This window comes from Cygnus atratus, chromosome 3 (genome assembly GCF_013377495.2).
Source record: "Cygnus atratus isolate AKBS03 ecotype Queensland, Australia chromosome 3, CAtr_DNAZoo_HiC_assembly, whole genome shotgun sequence".
Taxonomy (NCBI): Eukaryota; Metazoa; Chordata; class Aves; order Anseriformes; family Anatidae; genus Cygnus; species Cygnus atratus.
In genome coordinates, this window is record NC_066364.1 from 71352307 (window position 1) to 71373424 (window position 21118).

Genomic DNA, 21118 nt, shown 5'->3' on the forward strand with positions numbered 1-21118 from the left:
AGAAAATGAGGGAAGCACAAAAAAAAACCTTAATGCATCACTGCTGTATCTAACTGGAGGTGACACACAGAGGCCAACTGTTTGAAAAGGGAACAATGCTAGCGTTTGTCCTTGCGAGGAAAGAACTTGCACTTAGCATCTGAGGAAATAAAGTCTCACCGGCACATTCAAAGAACTTTCCAAGCACGTAAGATCCAGATTCTTCTTACAGCGTCCACTATGCTATGCCATTAAAACATAATTGTAACGTAATATCCAAGCACTTATGCTTGAAGCACTTAGAGAGTAAGCTCAAAAACATTTGCCAGGTACACGAGGGCTGTGTTATTTATAGCACAGTAGTACCAAAGGGCTCAGCCGGGAGCAGTGCCATTGCGCTAGACAGTATGTAAACACGGAGCAGCCAAGGCCCTCGCCCCGAGAGCGAGTGTCTGGGCCAGTGCAGAAGGGATGTTTTAAACCTCTCTGAATGTCATCTAGCAAATGCAACCACTGTCAGGACGAATGTATGCTTAAAATGCAAACGTATCCGAGCCTGGCATATTCAGAGTTTAAATCTAGTCTGAAATACGATGCTGCAGACATGGAAAAAAATACATCAGTAAAGTAATTGTACAATTAGGAAAACTAGCTGGGAACAAAAGTTAATTTTAGCAAATCTTGTGAAATATTTGTTATGAAATATAAAATCATCCATCCTTGCCCTGAATAGCAATCACCAGCTGGCAATGTTTTGGCAGCATCAGAACAGAAATGGCCCTGACAAGGGATGTGAAGTAGGTAGCTGCAGTAGAAAAAAAAAAAAAACAGGTTTAAGTGAATCTACAGTGAGCTATGGGTGCAGATGCTCATGGGAGAGTGTCACTGAAGTTACTGACCGCAGCAGCCCAGTTCTCAGCGAGGAGCCCTGCAGGTTCACCCCCTGCCTTTCATCACTGTGCTTGTTTAAAACATCTGCATGCATTAAATCCCGAGTCCCTGGGTGGGACTCAAAGAGCATGCAGACCTCTCATTTGAGCCAGGGCCCCTATGTCCCCACCCATGTGTGCTTCTGCCTTCCCAGCGCAGCCGATCCTGCCTCAACCCACCTTCAGCCAACGTGGTGGTGCTGGCAGCAGTTTGAAGAAAAGGCACCAGTAGGACAACAGCAGGCACAGAAAAGGGTAAAAAGCAGCACTGGATTGTGCTGCCCTCAAAACGAGGGGTTGGAGCAGGACTGAGCTGTTTTTGCAGTGAGAGAGAGGGAGGGAGGGAGGGAGGGAGGCAGGGGAAATGAGAAAGCATCAAATGTATCTTTTTTCTTATTAACTGGATGCTTTCACTCCACTGACTTTTTCTTAAGCAACCTTTAAATTCATCCTTTTGTACCTTGAAGCTTGTCCTCGCAGTTGTATGCATGGTACTGAAGTCCACACGGTACTATTTAGTAGTCGTTCTTCCCTCAGGAATTGGGTGAGTTTACTTTTCCACGGAAAAAGCTTTGCTATTTTGAGTGTGGAATGAGGTGCCTGACTGCTCCTGTATGTCCCGCTCTAAAAAGAGAGAGGCAAAAACCTTGGTTGCCTTTTCAGTGCACTGCTGAGCCCAAAGGAGTCTCTTTGCCAAAAAGAACCAGTGAAGCCCCAGTTATGTGTTCTTAATGCAACACACAGAGAACAAATAAAATATTCCAGTTAGGAATGAGACAGTAGGCCCCAAAATGGATGTAACACAGTGGCCAGAGCCTGCCATGGTGACAAATAGTGAGGGAGAGGTGCTGCAAGTGAGACAGCCTCCAGGTTTGCCTGCAGCAAGGTTCACCAGGAGCAGGAGCAGCCTTACAGGGCCAGCTGATACAACCGGAAAACCAGACAGATGAGCAGTTCTTCACCTCCTTGCGCTCCACTACCTACCTCCATTTGTTACTTCTTGTCAGATAAAAGCTTTGGGCAGTTTCAGTGCTGTGTTTAAGCAGGACTAGCACCTCTGATGCCAAAGAATGTGACTCCTCCGTGCTACAGTTACACAAAGAGCCACGCATAATACCAGTAAGGATGCAATTGTCTTGGTTATCATTGCAGGTCAGCCAGGCTTTATGTCGTATTTCTTCTTTGTACCTCCTCGGACATAAATTGTAGCTACAGCAGGTCAAAATACAAACCTAACGCTTAAAGATCATGGTTCTGAATTTATATGCCATTAAGACATCCTGCTCACCTTAAACAATAGATGATTCATTTGTGAAAGTAATGATTTATTTATAAATATCCAAAGCGCAAAGCTGCACTGACATCTCAGAGCAATAGAGTGAAATAAACAGGCTATTACAAAAACCTCCACTGACACCAGCCAAAGATAAAGCACACAGCAGGCGGATAAATACGACCAGCAGAACATCCTGAGCCTTAGAACAAAGCGGGCACGAGTTTCATTGGCCTCCCCCATTTTTGACATAAATAAACCAGTTGAATAGCTCTTTTTAAAACAGCTGTTGGCCTCATTTGTAACATCATCAAACGCCGCAAATCTTCCAAAGGGCCTTCCTCCTTCTCCCTACTCCACATCTTTTTCCCACGGAAGTCTAAGCCCGGATTTGTTTTTAGGAACAGCGACCAACAAACAGAGGCCTGGTAGCACTAGCAACGGGAAAGAAACGTTACCAAATTAGAATGTGAAAAATGAAGGAAAACAAAACCTTTTCAACAATGACTGAGGAAGCCTACAAGTCCTAGAGAGGATTCAGAAATCCTGTAAATCCAAGGACTGCTTTTCACCTTGAGGATACACTTTCAAATTCAGCCAAAGCTGTCACTAATACCTAAGGTAATGATTTGGAGTGCTCTCCCCTATATACATTCAGGATTACATCATTCCAGCATGCGATCTATAATTAAACACAACTTTATTTGTAGAGTATTTCAGTGGGTGGTGAAGTGATTCAGTCACTGTGCATTCTCCTTATGGGGCCTCCCCTCCAAACACTCCATGCTCAGCTTGCTTTCAGTGCTGAGCTCTGATTTTCTTCTGATCTTCACTTGGAGCAGTGAGAAAGGCACACCCAGGGGAGCAGTGAGGATCCCCGAATCACCACCCGGCAGCCTGACAGCAGCAGAAGCACCCCTGCGTCTCTCACGGGGCACAGGCGCAGTGGGGGCACCACCCCGTGCCCCAGCTTTACAAGGTGTGACTCCAGCCCACTGTTACAGAAGAATAAGCCTCTACTTTTTCTTCCGTAGTGGGAATTTTCCATCAGCTGTTTCGGCTGGAAACCATCCACCTTCCTGCACCAGCACAGGCAGAAAGTGACCGGGGAGAGAGCACCAAACACTTTGTAAGGCTCTGTATTTGCCACACACCCTAGTAGCTTTGCTGGTTCCCCTCAGCTGTGGGGTACAGGGTCTCCAGCAGGGCCAGTCACCAGCTCTGCCACCAGGAAGCCAAATCAGCAGGTGGTGGTGTTCCTGCAGCCGTCTGTAGTTCCAGCACTGGCATGAAGAGGCTTTTCAGAGGTCTAGACTGCCGTCAGAGCCCTTTATGTACAGGAAGACTCTCAGGTTTAGTGTGGGGAGGTCTAGCCAGGGGGGGCTCCAGGGGAACGGTTTCTTCAAAGACCGTATGTTGCAATGCATCCTCAAAGGGGCTGCTTTCTGAATCATTTAATCTTCGCTGCAAACTTCACAGCCCCGATTCTCTTGACTGTGCGTGCTTTATCTTCAGATGATATTTGTCTTTTACGGCCTTTGTGATCCGCATTGTTCCTCAACAGCTCAATTACTTTGGATTTGTAGAGCAAAAGAGTAGATAACTTGCAAGGCCAGGCAGGTGCCTATAGAGGCAGTAGTTCTATGGTATGGCTGAGCCAGAGGGCAGCTGCCAGCTAACAGACACTTCCCTTTCTCACGTGCGTGTCCCCACGGGGTCTGTTTCTCCAGCACTGCTGTTTGGCTGACTCCAAAGAAGCAAAGTGCTTCAGCACAAAGAGCAGCAGTGGAAGAGCGATGTCAAGGGCAAAGAAGGAAAAAGCATTACCCCTTTGGCCACTGTTAAACCCACTCAAGCATAAAACTGCACCATGGAAGAAGTACAAGAGAGAGGAGAGCCCAAAGCAGACGGCTAAACGGATCCAAGCAACAAAACCAGCGGAGGTGACCTCAAACTGTTCCTGTCTTCACACACTGTTTTCAGACAAAGGAAAAGGATTTAGTAACCTCCACAGTGGTACCATGACCTATTTAGCCACATGAGAGCAGCTGATTTATGGGGCCGATGAGACACCCAAAGGCAGCTGAGGCATCTCAGATGGCACCATATGGCTACATTTAGGCAGCAGAATCCCACCTGAAGCTCTAGATACCAACCTGGAGCTGTCAAACAGCTGGGCTGCCCAGGACGGAGCAAGTTTTCCTGCAAACAAGGGAAGGGCCACTGCCTCCATCCACCCAGTTGCCGCTGTAGGTGAAGGGAAAGAAAGTGCAATATTATCAGCTGATAATAAACTCATTTTTCTGTCACAGACCATGGAATGTTTTCTAATTCGATGGCGGAGGCAGATACCTATTATTTCTCTGAACTGGAACAGGCCTTTTTACTCTCTCTCTGCTTATTTACCTGTAGGCGATGAGTCCAGCTACACTCTCTGGTATTATCATGCCCTACCTGTACCATTTTTAGTGGGAATATAATCAGGCTCCCTTGGAGGTGGAGATATCAAATAAAAAGGACAGCACTGAATCCATGTCACCCACCTCTTAACCACCACATTTGGCACACTTAAGGACAGAAGCATACTTAAGCAAAAACGATAATGGATTATTTGGGGTGCAGAGCACAGAAAGGTGCCTGTAATACTAATGTTGTCACTGGGATGTCACTCTAATGATAGAAGAGGTTAGCAAGATTTGAAGAGAGAGGCAATAGATTTCTTTAGACCAACTAATACACTCAGAAAAGGTGGGCAAGTGTTCAGGCATAACAAAGTCAAGAAGGAGTTGCTTTCATAACAGAACAGCATCAGGTACAAAATGCTAGCAGCAGCAGTATGGAAATGAGGGGAAAAAGCATTATGGAAGAAATCATCTAAAGATTCTTGTCAAATAAAAAATCTTGCATTATCACGGTGGGATAACCTAACACTTCCGAATTTTGCAGTCCATGCACACGTATGATGAAATTGATACTCTTTTAAAATAGTCCTTCTATCATGCTAGGATGAATTGCTAGAATGGCTCCTAGTTTTAAATTACAGTGTAGATAGAACTGCGGCATTAAGATTTCATTTCAGTGAAATTGCCATTAATGTTTTACCTAATGTAAGCCGATTTTCTGTCTCACTTAGGAAAGAAAAGTATCCTGTCATACTCCATATTTTATTTGATTGAACTAGCAGAAATCTCTATTACCCTTTCACAGCAAATCAGCGGTGCATTTCTTTAGTACAACAGGCTGAACATCTGTCTTTTTTTATAATTATGATTGTATGTTTGTTAAGAATAAAATCTAGGAAGCTAAATACTAATGTGGTTGGAAGAAATACCTTTAAATCAGAGGGACGGTGACATATAGCTCCATTGCTTACTTAGTTCACGGATTAGGAGTCATTTCAAGCTGAGGTTAGACTGGGTGGGACAGCACTACAAGAGTTTAAACCATGAGAACAGCCTTCTTCTTAGAGCTGTTTGCAGCTAACACGGTGGGTGGGATTCCCAGAGGAAACTATCAAATACCGTTGCCATATGCTAAAGTAACTTCGGTTTCAAGCCCCAAAAGCTATAATCATGGATAGGACTCTGCTTGAAGAATTGAAATGTTCAGGAAGCAATTGTTTTAATGACAAGATCTTCAAAGCAGCAGGCATCAAATGCTCATATAATCAATACAAATAATAAGCGCAAAAGGCTTTATTACAAGCAGAAAACAAAAACAAAGGTAAGCTGAGGAATGCAAACGACTAGCATGCACGGTACTTATGCAAATTACATCCTGACTGCGCTTTCCACAGAGATATCAGGGTTTTACCCTATTCCTCCCTCCTTATCTTTAGGGACTGGACGTGCATGGAATGCACCCTGTTTTATCTAAAAGTGCCAAATCCCTTAAAATACCGACCTTTGATCTCTCTGACCTGAGTGAGAATAACACAACTTAGGAGACAACAGCTAAATGTCGTTAGCTGTGAAATACTCGCACTAACAAACGTCTAAGTGTATTGCAGCTCTGAATAATTCAAAAAGTTATGCAAGTGTGAGGCTTGGTTTGAGTACTCAATCACATGGAATCAAGTTTTTTCAATGATAGCAAATTTCTATAAAGGAAAACATGCAAGAAAGGTGTTTCTTATAGTACCTGTATCACTTTCTAATTATGAAGTTAAAGTGCTGTACATCTATATTTAAGATGCCATTTAGATGTTACTTAGTCTACAGTCTTGAAAAAATTTCCCTTCAAGTACAACATTTGCCTAAGTTGCAGAGCATATACAAAACAGCACTTGATCTTGACAGCTTTGGCACATGCGCTTAGACATTGTCCTCGACAATTAGGCATAGGAAAATTGGGCCCACGTAGGCGTCACGTGCCGCGACAACACCCTTCCTGCATGCGCTCGCTTCTGCGATCCCTGCTACCACCTGCCTCAGACTGCTCGGAAGGCAAACCGCCTCCATCCCTCTGCACTCGGCAGGACACTTCAGGAGTGGGGCAAGGGCTGGGAGGAAGAAACTAGGAGGCACAGGGCATTGGAAAGTGTAGGATCAACTGAACCGCAAAGCCCTCGATCGGATGGCAGAAAGGAGGGGTCCGGTGGCTGGCAATCTTTAAGCTGCTGGTCATCTACCAGAAAGAGGCCGCCAACACTCGGTGAGCGAGATTGGTTTTGGTATGATAGAGAAAGAGGGTTACATGCCAGGAACAGACATTTGTCTGGGAAAACAGTTGATCTGAAAACCTGGGAAAGCTATATTTAACTGCAAAGTGACGGGGCTCCGAGCCTGGGTGAACAACAGACGACATCCTCGAGTCACAAGAGAAAACAGACAACCTTCCATAAATAGTTCCACTTCTAGCTGAGCCTGACTGGTTTGCTGTAGCCCCGGGGCTGCTCTCTGGTTCTGTGCAATGCAGGACATGCCTGAAGCTCTGCGCACTTCCCAGACGTTGTGCCAGTACTTTTAATGCACAAGCAGCCTTCAGACCCCCCGACGTGTGGCCATGCAACCCCAAATCATGGGCAATTATGCCAGCATCAGCTTCCCACTTTAAACCACACTCTGCTCCTTTACTCCACACTCTTTTGTATTTGTTAGAAATACAATTCTGACACCTAACAGAGAAATGGAGGCATGATTCGGTAATCAAACCACAGACACGTAGCTCCTAAAGCGAGGAGTCACATCACCCAGCCTGCTGGCCCCTGCTCAGCTCCGTTCTCGTTTCTGTGTCAGAAATGGCTGTGTACGTGAAGGGGGCAGCGCTGCCGACTGTAAGCCGCTTCACTGCTTCCGCAAGTTCTCTCTGCACCTATAAACTGAATCTGGGGTTTAGTACAAGGTATCAGAAAGGATAAATCAAACATTCAAAAGAAAGAAATGGGGAAGAGAAGGATCCCCTCTCACGGGTGACACAGTACATGAATTCGTTTGCATGTTCAGAGCCTGACCTTCCCTGCTCTCAGCCAGCCCGCGCTGACCTTCATTTACCACGGGGCCGAGTACCACAGGCCGGGCTCTGCAGCACAGGCAGTCCTTTCAGCAGGCTGTCACCTCGCAGCTGGTACTTTAGGGCTTCTGCACAGCATGACACGGTCTTGCCATAATAAACCCGTTTTCCCACACCTGCTCTTGTTGCTTCTCCTCCCCTCCCCTCGTGCCCAAGGAACCAAACTCCCCGGGCAGTGTCAGGGCGCCCACGGCACAGGCCAGGAGGAATGTGCTGCGATGCCCCTTTGAACGGTCCAGCCCAGGGTCGGTGACTTGCAGAGAGCCCCCAACCCCAAAACACGGTTCTTTCAAATTCATTTAATAATATTTGTCCTGGAAATAAACAAGGTATTCCCCAAATATTTGTATTGGGATGTGTTATCTTTTATTTTTTATTCTTTTTTAAAGAAGAGCTCAAATATTGAACGTAGCAAACAGTCACCTGAAACATATCAAGGGTGGGTTTTTTTTGTAAAACACAGAGGAAAGAATCCAAGTGTTTTCCAAAAACATCATCCAGCTCAACCTCGTCAATGAAAACCGGGCCTCTATTTTTCAAACAAATGTTAGTAGTTGTATTTAATTTATCCTTAGCATAAAGTTATGGCCAGGCTAGTCTTTGGAGCTCTATAGAGTTCCCAAAAGAATACTCCGTTATTTAAATAATCTGGTGGTATTGCAGAAGGGCTTTCCAAAGACTTTACAACCTATGGCTCTTTTTTTCTGCAGAGGCTAACTGCTTACGCTTATTTTTATTTTATCTATATAGATAATGTCTCTCTGGATCACATTATAATTATGTATTATTATAAGATGCCTCTTAAACATTTGTGGGAGAGAGGAAAGATATTGTAGTCCTGCTTTTCCACTAGAAGCCCCGCTGAATCCTATCCTCTTTAAGGGCCAGAGTGGAATTTTGCTCGAGCTGCTTACATTTTCAATCTCATTTTGTGCTGGTCTGAAGATCAATAGAGGGAGGTGATGCTGAGGCACAGCAATTTCAAGTGTATAACTGTTGTGCAGATGCTGTAACTTTCATTACACAAGCAAGCCTCTTTTGCCTGTCCTAAACTTCAGTGATAAACAATCTGCTTACACAGTCTGTCACAGGATCAGGAGCCATGAATTTATATCCATAAACATGGGCTGCAGCAGCACAGCTAATTAGGTGTATCCTCAGAAGTGCCTTCCATGTGAGTATTTTTCCATGAGAAGCCAGCTATCTTGTTAAGAGTTAACTGAGTTATTTTTTAACACAGATATTCACACAGATGAATTAAAAGTCTTTGAACTGCTTTCTCAAGCTACTCTTTTTTTAGCTGAGCATATATAATGGCTAGAAAAATAAGCTGAAAAAATCATTTTTTATAACTCAATTTTTACAATTGGCAAAATAAAGAACTATGTATATTGACCAGAGCAGGTAACTGTAAATGTTAACACAGTGGTGCTCAGGGATGCTGACTCTCAAAGACGCTGCCAGAAGTACCGGTTTACAGATGAACAGCAGTCAGTAACTCCTTGGTCAGTTCCCAGTGTCTCCCTCCAGAAATACCATATGTGTATTTTGTAAGTTGAATGCTTTAATCATACCAAAATATACTTTCTACCTGGGAACCAGTAATGCCAACACTGCTGACGACAAACAGTACATAAAAGGAAACAATGTACATTGCAAAATATACACATCCCAGTCTGACGGTTAAGATCTTGGTATAATATTTCTGGTTAAAAAAATAAAACAACATTCTGAGATAGTTAACATTATAATCCAGGCTCATTTGTGGTTACGAAGACAAGTTTGTTATGGACTTCCAGATGAACGCGAGGCATTGTCTCTAACTCTGGCTCAACAGGACACATACAGGATCCTTTTGGGTGATCCTTTTGGCTCACCCCCATGAACCTTAAGATCTCTTAAACATTCTATGCAGAGCCCAACCTAAAACAGGAGTGCTCGTAACTCTGCTTAAATCCCTCATTGAGACAACTTACCAAGAAAAATAACTGAAACTGGCATGGGAGAAGATTTTCTAACCACAAGAAAATGCTCTAGAAGCAAAAGTTGATTACAAGTCTGAGATGCTCAATTCCACCCCATTCTTCTCTCATATTTCCCAACACTCTTGAGTTTGCTAGTATTTCAGCCGGATACCGTACCTTCTTTGTCATGCAGATCCTTATTCGTGTGTCAATGGCTGAGCTCTCTCCGTATTAATTTCATACAGAGCAACAGCTTCATCTCATGCACAGTGTTTCTCTGTATTATATTTTGGAAGGCACGAACCGCTTTTTCTTCTTAAAGAATTCTGGCTCATGCATTCATACCACAAACTTCTTATTCTACCCAATCATTCCTTTCTGTAGAAAAATATTTTCTTCAAGGGTGGGGGTGGGGAGGTGGACAGGCAGAGACATCACAAGAACTGAATTCAGTTGTTTTCAGTATCTCTTCTTCACCGATGTGTCAAGTATGTTTTGGGGCAGGTCACTGGAATGAATGCAGTACAACAGGTTGGGCATGTCTCAGTTCGTTTGCAGTTGCAGAACACTATAGGATTTGTTAACTGCCATAGATATATCCTGCACTGTCACAGTGCTGTCAAAATACACGTTATGGAAGCCATGGCTATCAAGCTAGCTAAATAAAAAATAAAGCTATGTTTGGTCAAGAAATCAGCTGTTCTCAGAGCAAAGCAACCTGCAAAACCATCCAAAGTAATCCAACATACTATGATAAAAGACAGAAGTCACAGTACTTAAATCAACCATTTGTGTTCTGAATATAGTAACAAAAAATAGCACGTGATGAAGGTGAGAGCCATCAGTCGCATCACCTTCCCTCAGCTCAGTGGACAGACATCATTTGTTAATGCTACAGCTGCCAGATCACTTTAAAGGAGAACTCGGACCAAATTACAGTACTGTAACCTTGCAGAGGATGAACTTGAATCATGATAACGAATGGTCTTCTGATAAGTAATGCTCTAGCAGGCCTCTGGCTTCCAATAAGGTAAAGCCAGACAAGAGTGCTCATTTCTCATAGGAAACTAACTGTACATATTCATCAACAAAATAATGCACTTCTTTGGTCTTGATGTGGACAAAATAACGCAAAGAATGGCTTTCAGTATCTAAAACTAAGCACCTGCTTAGATCGTCACAGGGGTTTTGTTTTTCACTCAACAGAGCCGTCAGTAAAATGCACGTGGCAGCAAACCGATGCACCCAGTGGGAGTCCCAGCACATGCAGTGGCATGTGTAGCTCCTTCATTTTATCTTGGGATGATTAGGAACAGGTATCTAAGCACTGAGAAAACATGAACACTTGAAGTTTAGAAGCAGACAGATCAAGGATATGTAAGCTTATTACAAGCTTCAACACAGGAAAATGCTTTCAACGCTATACTTTTTTATTATTATTATGTAAGAAAATACTTTTTTTTAATCTGAGGGTGGTCAAACACTAGCACAGGTTGCCCAGAAAGTCTCCATGCTTGGAGATACTCAAAACCCAAGTGGGCATGACCCTGACCAGCCTGCATGAACTGACCCTGCTCCGAGCTGGGTATTGGACCAGACGAACTCCAGGGTTGCCAAAAAGCCACTGCCGTTCTGTGATGAACGAAGCCAGCTAGCCGATCTGCATTGTCTGTGCTAAGGAATCCAAAACCTGTCAGAAATCTCTTCATTATAAGAATTTTTCTGTGGAGAAGTGAGGAATTGGAGGCAATCTCAGCAATTAATTTTACACTGAAGCAATGGGAAATTAATTGGTTTGTTTGTTACCTATCTCCTGGCAGTGGAAGACCAAAGGAAGCAGTGTGAAGGCACAGCACTGCCAGGGCATTGGAGAGACAGCATCTTGGCCTCTTTCCACTGCAGCTAGCTGCTAGACCAGCTGATCTGTTTCGTGATAAGCATATAAAAAGTTAAAGGTGGGAGTGTGACAGAAAATAGTAGCAGATATAAAATAGGACGTGTGAAACTAAAATGCATACACACACCAATCATTAAACATGGATTTAGCTGGAAAACAAAAGCCACTAATGCAATCCGTGCTTCCCATCACTCCTATGAAAAAGTTTGCAACAATGAAATAGCAAGAGACAGGTGTTAGAAACCCACCGAGTCACACACTCAGGGAGTACTCTCCTGCCAAGAACTGCATGAACCACTTTAGCCAGCACTCAAAAAAATGAGGCAGATGAGGTTTGAAGGAAAGAGCCTATAGCACTTCCAACCCAGGAAGCCAGGTCATGGGCAGGCAGATGGTGAAGAAGCAGCAGCAATCAAGGAAAATGAAGAAACCTGTAAAGCGAATTCCTTTCCTCAAATTATTAGAGAAATTAGAAAAATTACATTTTTATAATTGCGCATGTAAGGCCATCTCCACTAGTGCACAAATTTTCCGTGGTTTTCAGACAAAAGCTCCTCCTTGACAGGGAAAAAGAACAAATTCATTCAGATTATTTTAATGCAACCAAAAAATCCCAGAGAAAGGCACATTAGTATGCTTTAAGCCAAGGCCCTAGGATCCCACAGATCTTAGCCATAGTATTGCACATTATGCTTCCTTCCCTTTAGGGCATTTAGGGCCCCTCATTTAGGAGGTGCTCTGGTCAACTTTGCTGCTGTGATATAAATGATCACTTGACTGCTCTACCCTTTTCCCAGAGGCTACTGCCAACACAGCAAGCCAGCACACGGGAAAATGTTCCCAAACTGGAGGTAATCTAGTGCACAGACCTGTCTTTTAACACGTTCAGAAATATCCCTTGGTAATAAGGCTGTGCTGATGTGAAGTGTTACCAGCTGCACATATTCCTCCTAATGAGAACTGGCAAAAGGGAGAGCATGCCCGCACCTCCCTACTGCAGTGCGAAGCTACTGCCCTCTGCTCTGCCAGTGAAGGTGGCTGTGAGGCAAGGCACCAGGCACTAAGGGTGGGCACCCACTCTGCTCTGCTGGCAGTGTTAGACAGGCAGTCACTGCAGGAGAGCAACACAAAACGCTGGGGGTAATGCTGTTTTAAGTGACCATGACAAGACTTGCCAGGGCTCACCTGTCAGAGTCATGTGAGTAAACCGACCTCCATCAGCACTTTAAAAAGTTGCTGGGCTTTGCACGGCAGTAACACGCAGACCCTTGCTCTGTTCCAACAACGCTGTGGTTACGGTGGCTGAGCTTCCCAGGCACTGCAGCGTGATGCTCCACAGCTTGCTGCTTGAATTGAACTGGCCTAACAGAACATCTCTTCTTTTTGCTCATCAAACCCGAGAAGAACAGTTAATAAAATGTTGCAAGATCTGTTTGAGAGTATGTGTTGTAATGCCTTGGAGAAGGAAACAGAATTAGCTAACATTGCTAACGACACTTGGTTGCTGTGGCTATCAAGGCCAATAGAAATGTTTTTAAGAAACTGCAGATAAATCAGAGGCAGTCCACAGGTGAGCAGCAATGGCAGCTGTTGAAAATAAACCTGTGTGAAGACACACATAAACATTGACACAATCGATCTTTGGACCAGTGTTACAGGAACAACAAGAATCCAGGAAACAGAGTCTACTGAAGATGCTGCCCTTCTGTAACGGCAAGAAAAATGAAAATAGGAAGCAATACAAGAGTAAAATAAATTAAGGTAGGAGGTGCACCGACAGCATTATATCATAGTATGACTTTAACTAAGCGTACAGCCATACGTAAAGTACGTGAAGTTCTTAGCCAACAAGACTATCCAGACAAGGGCAGTGATAGTGGTTAGGGTTAAAGCAAGCCAAAAGATTCTGATGGAATCTGCTAAGCAGAAGGGCATTTTGAACATCCATAAAAAAGATGTATCCCCCTCATTTACTTATTTATTACCATGCAGGCCCAAAACTAGAACAACTCCAGAATTACCAAGTACTTTACATGCAGTTACTCCTGCTAACATCAGAGGCTGATCTGACTTTACAGACTTTCAATTAGTCTGCCATAAGAATCAGAATTGATCATCCTAAATACAGCATTATGCAGCAGACCAAGAACTTCGCAGCCTTTTTACACTCTTTTCCTCATCTCGAGGTACTCGTCACTGGGAATGATGGAAATAGAAGTAACAAAGGACACACTTTCACAACACTCTAAAACGTAGCTGAAAAAAAAGTGACAGCTGCTCAAAAATTTTTAAAACGATCAAACTATACTGAAATATTGTCTCAATACTACCTCACCAACAGGTTGCCATCTTATTCATTTGGTCCCCTTCTGTTTATGAAGTGAGACACAATTTTCAATTAAATTATGGCTTGCAGTTTTCCTATAAGGCCCCCCACCTTGCTCGGCACATGCCATGTTGTGCTTGCTGGTTAACCAGTTGTTCCATACTTCACCAGATTTTCACACCCCAAGGTGTGGCTCCTAAGCTTGTTTACTTCATGTTATTTTCTGAATACATTCATATTCCATTCATGTGCTTGTCTAACATGACTAGATTACTTAAGTGTCTACCAGAACTCTTCACAAAAAAAAAAAAAATAACTTACTTCATAGCAACCCATTTTGCAAATGGTGCATTTCTATTATCTCTATTTTATGAAATGGGAAATTGAGGTATGGGAAGATTAGTGTCAAATATCCCCAGTGACTTTGACTGCTCATCCAGAGACATATAACATGAAATTTTTAAGAGAATGCTTAAAATACAAGCGATATATTAATTTCACCTGTATTCACAAAAGTTCTGCATTTCTGCAAATCAAGACTGAGGTTCTCAAGATGGATACTATGAAATGAGGAACATGAAAATGAGTGATTGCTTCTGAAAAATCTATTTTTATTTCCTGGCTCCTCATCAGACAGCAAACATGTGGTAGCAAAATATCTGGCTGGTCCTGCAGAGTAGCATCAAACTGTCTTCATAAGAAGCTCTCTTCTTATTCTGGTTTCTAGCATTAGTCACTATATATATTGTCCAATTTCTTCATAAAAAAAGGCAAGAATCCTATAGATAATTACCTTTCTAGAAAAACACATCTGCAAAATAGAATACAATGGGAAGTGCTACCATTCTGACTAAAGGCCAGAGCATAATGTGTGACATAAGACTGTCAAATTGCAAATGCAACAACCAATAATTCATGAGATTTTAACAGGGAAACTAATAAAGAAGAAAGAAAACTACCTCCTTGATAAAATAAAAATCTTAAATGAAAATCACAGTCAACTCCAGAGCTCAAAGGTATGTTCACATTACACTATTCCGTCACTTCACTTAAAACAGAAACCAATAACCCCAGCAGATTATCCTCTTCTTTATGGAGAAATGAAGGAAGGGGTTGGGACATAGTTGTTGCCAGTAGATATTTACGGATATTTCATAAGAGTAGGAAAGGTTCAAGAGTCTTGTGTTCCATTCCAGATCTGCATGTGCTCTAGACAGTCATTACAGAAAGCAGGGAACACTCTTTCACCAAAGGACTGAGAGAAGCTCCCTGCAAAAGAAATTTCTTATGGGAAGGGCTGGGCCTGTATCAGAAAAATTTCTAACCCAGAACTCCGTGTCTTCTACACAGCTTTAATAGAAAGGCTGCTTTTTTGTCAGTAATTAGTGTTCTTGAAAAACATGCGATTATTTTCACTTTTTTTTTTCTTCCTTACAATGCTGAATAACTGCCAGCAATTCATCCCGTAACTGACATAGCTGGGACCAACTTTTCAAGATCAGCACTGCATCCACAAAATCTACATGAACGTTTTTTGTCTGTAGAAACGGGCTTTTACGAAAGCACACAGGCAGTATTACCCAATTTGTATGCAAAGATGTGGGTTTCCAAGGGCAGCTTTTTTCCATTACAATATTACAGGTAAAATGTATAATCAAATATGCACCCGTTTTTACTAATTTGTAGCTTAATGAATAATAGGAATGAATGTTTACTTAATAAAACACTTGAACCTGTCAGTACTGCTTTTTAATGAACAGTTTTAGAAAGTGCAGTTTTGCATTTACAATTTAACTGTGGGAATAGTCAAAAAAACAGTATGTGCACCTAGAAATTCTCCTAGAAATTCACCACCAGATTACACTTCTCTCCACAATTTCCTCTTGTCTTTCGTATTTCCGTGTTTATGCCTCGTCCACATTTGTGACACCAAATCACCACGTGCCATGTAATGAAATAGCCTGTCTGAAGTATTTTGTGTTGCATTCCGTGTTGCACTGAAGGCAGTTTAGAATCATTTTTTCCACTCAAATTATAGGGAACAGTGGCTGAGAACAGCAATATTTACCTGTATTAATTTGAGGAGGGCACTCTGACAAACACTAATATTTTACAGTGTGGCAGTCTAGGCTTAATTTGTACATCGCGCACTTTCAATAGGCTGGAATACGATGACACTACCCTGTCAAAACAAACAGATAAAGAATTATGCTACTGCAAATGAACCACAGTGACATGTGCAACAACCGCTAAACAAAACGAAGGCAGGAGGCTGGTCTGCGAGCTCTGCTTAACTTTTTGGGGAACGCCTGGCCCAGTTTGGGGTACCAGCCATGCCTTCACACCTCGGTGACCACCAGGGACACCTCGACACCCCCATGCCCTGCTGGAGGCAACAATTACCTCAGCTTCACGCTGCAAAACCCACGGGCAGGTTGTGATACGGCCTTCACGTTAGCCGAAGCGCTCTGAACGGCACAAAACCCACACAGAAATACGTAGGGAAATATGTAGCATTCAGAGCCGTCAGGTCAACCGGTGGGGCACACGGAGGCCGAGGGCTGTCCCCCGGCAGCGCGCCACAAGCCCCGAGCACGGTCCCGGGAGCAGGAAATAAAGGAGGAAGTTGGAGGAAATTAAAAAACTGTGAGAAATTAAGCTGTGAGACCAAGTTTACGCGGAAGTTCTGGCGTTAAAAAAAAAAAAAAAAAAAAAAAAAAAACGAAAATAAAAACACAAGGGCGGCCCAGCCGCTGGTAGCGCACGGAGCCCGGCCCAGCCCAGCTGGAGCCGTCCCTGCCCGCCCTCGGGTCGCCGCCCGCCCCGCCGCCGCTCCCCGGCCCCCCTCGGCCGCCCCGCACCAGGCGCCGTCCCCGCCTCGCCCCCGCTCCTTCCCCGGCCATTTCGCGTGGCTCCGGAAAAAAAAGTCACTTACCAGGAGTGGGGTTCGAACCCACGCGGACATACGTCCATTGGATCTTAAGTCCAACGCCTTAACCACTCGGCCATCCTGGTGCAGATACAGGAACCGCACGCGGCCGCTCCTACATACGGGGCCGCGACGCGCCCCGATACCGCGGCACCTCGACCCCCGCCCGGGCGCCCGGGCTCCCCCGACCCCGGGCCCCCCTCCCGCCGCGCCCTCCCGCCCTCGGCTGCGGTGCGGGCGGGCGCAGAGCGCAGCGGGTGCGCGCGCGGGCGGCCCCCTTCGGCTGCAGCGGGAGAGGCGGGCCGGCGGGCGGCATGTCCCCTCCCCCGGCCCGCACTCCCGGCCGCTGTGCAGCCGGAGACTACGCTGCTCCTTCTTCCATTTTTTATTTTATTTTAATTTTTTCTTAATTTCCTAAATGGCAATGTCAGCTGGAGACGGCCGGTGTTACCTGCTGGCGTTGTTGGTGTTCGACCCAGGTGCTTCCTGGGAGAGAGCTTCCCTCGCTGAGGGAAGGAAACAACAAAGTCCAAAGCGATGAATTATGTGTAATTAGGAGGAAGACGTTGCGGAGGTAGAATTTCTTGCCAGCCTGCACTGCGTGCCGAGTCTACAAAGTGCAATTACAGTGTCCTGGTTACTGGCAGGGCTGGGACCTGCCCCCTCTATCCAGCTTGGGCAGGGGCTGGAAGCGCGCCCCATCTCCGGCCTTCCCCACACTGTCTCCTACTCTGGCCACACTTGCTTTTCCTCTGGGGAATGGACACCCTCCATCCCACCGAGCTTGGTCACCTTGGAGGCTGCCCCCGGGGCTGAGGGATGGCTGCTGTCCCTCATTGTCAGCCATGGATGGCGAGCAATCATAGACTCACAGAGTCATTAAGGTTGGACAAGACCTCCAAGATCATCTGGTCCAACCATCCCCCTACCACCACTGTCACCCACTAAACCATGGTCCTAGGCACCACGTCCAACCTTTCCTTGAACACCCCCAGGGACGGTGACTCCACCACCTCCCTGGGCAACCCATCCCAATGCCTGACTGCTCTTTCTGAGAGGAAATGTCTCCTCATTTCCAACCTGAACCTCCCCTGGCGCAACTTGAGGCCATTCCCTCTGGTCCTATCACTAGTTTCCTGTGAGAAGAGGCCGACCCCCAGCTCCCCACACCTTCCTTTCAGGTACCTGTAAAGAGCAATAAGGTCTCCCCTGAGCCTCCTCTTCTCCAGACTAAACAACCCCAGCTCCCTCAGCCGCTCCTCACAGGACTTATGTACCAGTCAAACCTATGTTTCAGGCAAACAATGGCAAACTCCTTCTCCATAGGGACCACATATCCATACGTGGTCCCTGTACGGGATAGGGGTCACGAGCCAAACACGACCACGTATCTCTATCTTCTTTGGTAGTTTTGCACCCACTTGTAGGCGGCCTCTTTAGGGGGTCTGGGCCTTGAATTCACAGAACACAGGTGGTGCCCAGCGGCTTCAGCTGGTGGTGTTCAGAGACCACCAGTGAAGCAGGTACACTTGTGAACAAAAATAAAGTAGATTGTTCAATCATAAAGTAACAATAAAAGTAGCTTAATACATAAAATGGATTAAACAAAGGTTAAAACAAAAAGTAGATGGTTAACATTTTACATACACAAAGAACAAATGTGAAACACATACCCCTTTTCCTTAATTTTATTCACAATTAATTTTATTCATCAATGAAGGAACAACTCCTTGACTGGCATTTACCATGCTGTATTATTTGCTTGAAATGGGCATCATACCATAGTGTTGTTCTGCATTCAGTATGGTTGTGCATTTCAGGAAACGTATTCAGCAAATGTCATCAGTTATGTTATCTCATTCTCTGCTTTTGTTTTAAATTATTTCTGAGGGGCAAAGTAAAATATTATTATTTTTTTTCCTATGAAGGCTTTGTGAGTGCTCCTCTTTCTTGGTTAAGAGGAAAAGGAACTTGATTCTTTTAAAATGATGTGTCAGGCCACGTTTTGATGACCAGTTATGCCAATGCACACCAAGAAACATCCTCTGCCAGAACAGATTTCTGCCTTGGAGATCAGATGCTCTTCAGAAAGCAGCTGCATTGAAAAAAGTAACTTCTGGACCAGGCCAAGGTCATTTCTTAGCCTCCTGTCAAGGCAATGGCATCTTTGAGCTAACTGTGTAAAACGTGGAGGACTGTGTTGGTGAAGGAAAGTTTCTACGAAGAGAAAGATAGACCAGAGTGTATCCTGTTTCACTTAAGAGAGGCTTCAATCAGAGTTAAGAAAAGCTTTCTAACAACAACAAAAAATGTGATCTAAAATGTGTTATCCAAGGAGGTTGTAGGTTCCTGATCATTAGGAATTTGCAGGAAGAAGTCATTGGACAAACATTGGTAGGGTGCTCCCGTCATTCAGGTCCTGCCACAGTATTGACCAAGTGGCCAAAAAAACCAACACCCTCATAACGTATGCACTGTAATGTAGGGTATGACAGCAGAACAGTATCCACTGGCTGTTACTGGCTTCAACTCAGCTATTAGGAAAACACTATATAATATGATAGAAGCATGGAGTATGATACATCTGTTACCGTCTTCTTACATATTACAGAAATAAATACAGTGGCTTTGTGTGAAAATCACGTTACTTCTGAAATAGATTAACCGTAATCACCACGTACAATATCTATCAAAAGACACCGTTTCCTGCTTTCATCGTATGTGTGATATTTTCATAGAGATACAAACACAACTGTATATAGCTCTTTCCTTTTTCAAATCAATTCCAAGTATCTACAATGGTTCAAAATCTAGAGAACTTATTTTGTTTTCAGGAAATTGTAAAATACAACTGAGGGTGTGCTTTCATAACTTCTTGATGTAGTTTGGCCTCCTTAGATTACAAAAACAGCAGTTTGGCTTAGCTACTCAGTTCAGCCCCAGGTTTTCTCCTCTAAAGAAAGACATCTGTATCTTAAACTAAGAACTATACCTTTATTTCCAGAAGTTTCTCCCAAGACACATGCCAGAGAGATGCCTACTCAAGTATGCAGGTATGTCCACAGACCCTCCCATTGAGGTAACAAGGGTTCCACTTCCATTTGTCTAAAAATAAGCCATTTCAAAAGAAAAAGAAAAAAAAAGATAAAAAATCCCATGAGGTGAAATGGAGACTCATACACATACAAAGGAAGCTCAGTGTTGTATACCATAGATTATACTTTGTAATAGGGTATTTTCTCTCTTTTATATTTATGCAATTCTCTCTTACATTTTAAGGAAGATCACGGGGAACCTGGCTGTCAGTTCTCCTTTCTCCTCAGAAAGATATGAGATTCATGTTAACTTCTTTTTTCAAGAAGCTTCTGCTGGTTTAAGTAGGAAACAAAAACAAAATACCAGCAATCTGAAAAACTAAAGGAGCCCTTCTCACCTTTTAACTGTATCCCCATTGAACCCAGCTAGAGGGTTTGCCACATCTTGGAAAGGAAAAAAAAATATCTATAGAATACACTTGCATCTCCGCAGGAGTTGTGGAGATGAGAATGAGAAGGCAGCTTTCCTTAGCAAGCATGAAGTTGTCCATTCTGGGGCTTCTTTTAGTAGCATGTTAGCATAGCATCAGGCTACTTTTATCATCTTCTTCCACTCATCCTGTGTGGCATTATTCTTTGCAACTGTTGTGTAATCTGCGAGTTTTTTTTCACAAGTCTGTTTAACCGTGACTGGGCAAGTTTCACAGACTGGTAAAATTTGCGTTCTTACACAACGATAGAAAAACCCCCATAGTATTAAGCAGAGAACACATGTTTGAAAGGAAGAGAATAATTTCTTTAGTTACTGGAAGTAGCTTCTTAAGTGCCTGTAACTCACAATGCAACTGAAAAATAGTTTTATGGGTTCCAAGCTGGTATTTCAGTGATTCTCAGGTTCTTCCCCACAGCAATAGCTTGGAGTCATGTCAAGGTCTCTCATTACCTTTTTCCTCATACTTTCACTCTCTTTCCCTGTGCCTCAAATCAGACTAAAGATTTGAATAGCAACTTTGCATTTCTAATAATGAAACCATTGAGAGCTCTGCCAGAATATTTTTTTTCTTGCAGTAGAGAATCATTTTAGAATGTATGAAACTCATTTATCATGTTTTTTAATAGGAAAAAATATTACAAGTCTCAAGTCTCAATACGCAACATATTACTGTGGCAACAAATATTCAGAGGACATTCCTTTAGGCAATGATCTCCTTTCACCAACTTAGAGTTTAGTACGGTAGCTTTTAAAGTGAACTTTGACAACATAAGAAACTATTC

At 43.7% G+C, this 21118-nt stretch overlaps 1 long non-coding RNA gene and 1 other non-coding gene across 2 annotated transcripts; both read right to left on the minus strand.

Moving 5' to 3' along the window:
- Positions 1-2220: 2220 nt before the first annotated feature.
- Positions 2221-17009, minus strand: LOC118244090 (uncharacterized). Its single transcript, XR_004777446.2, has 4 exons — positions 16815-17009; positions 15948-16061; positions 4338-4428; positions 2221-4154 (listed from the first exon to the last, which is right to left on the minus strand). It is a non-coding gene; the product is annotated as an uncharacterized LOC118244090 (long non-coding RNA).
- On the minus strand, positions 16812-16894 carry TRNAL-UAA (transfer RNA leucine (anticodon UAA)). Its single transcript has one exon. It is a non-coding gene; the product is annotated as a tRNA-Leu (tRNA).
- Positions 17010-21118: the final 4109 nt, after the last annotated feature.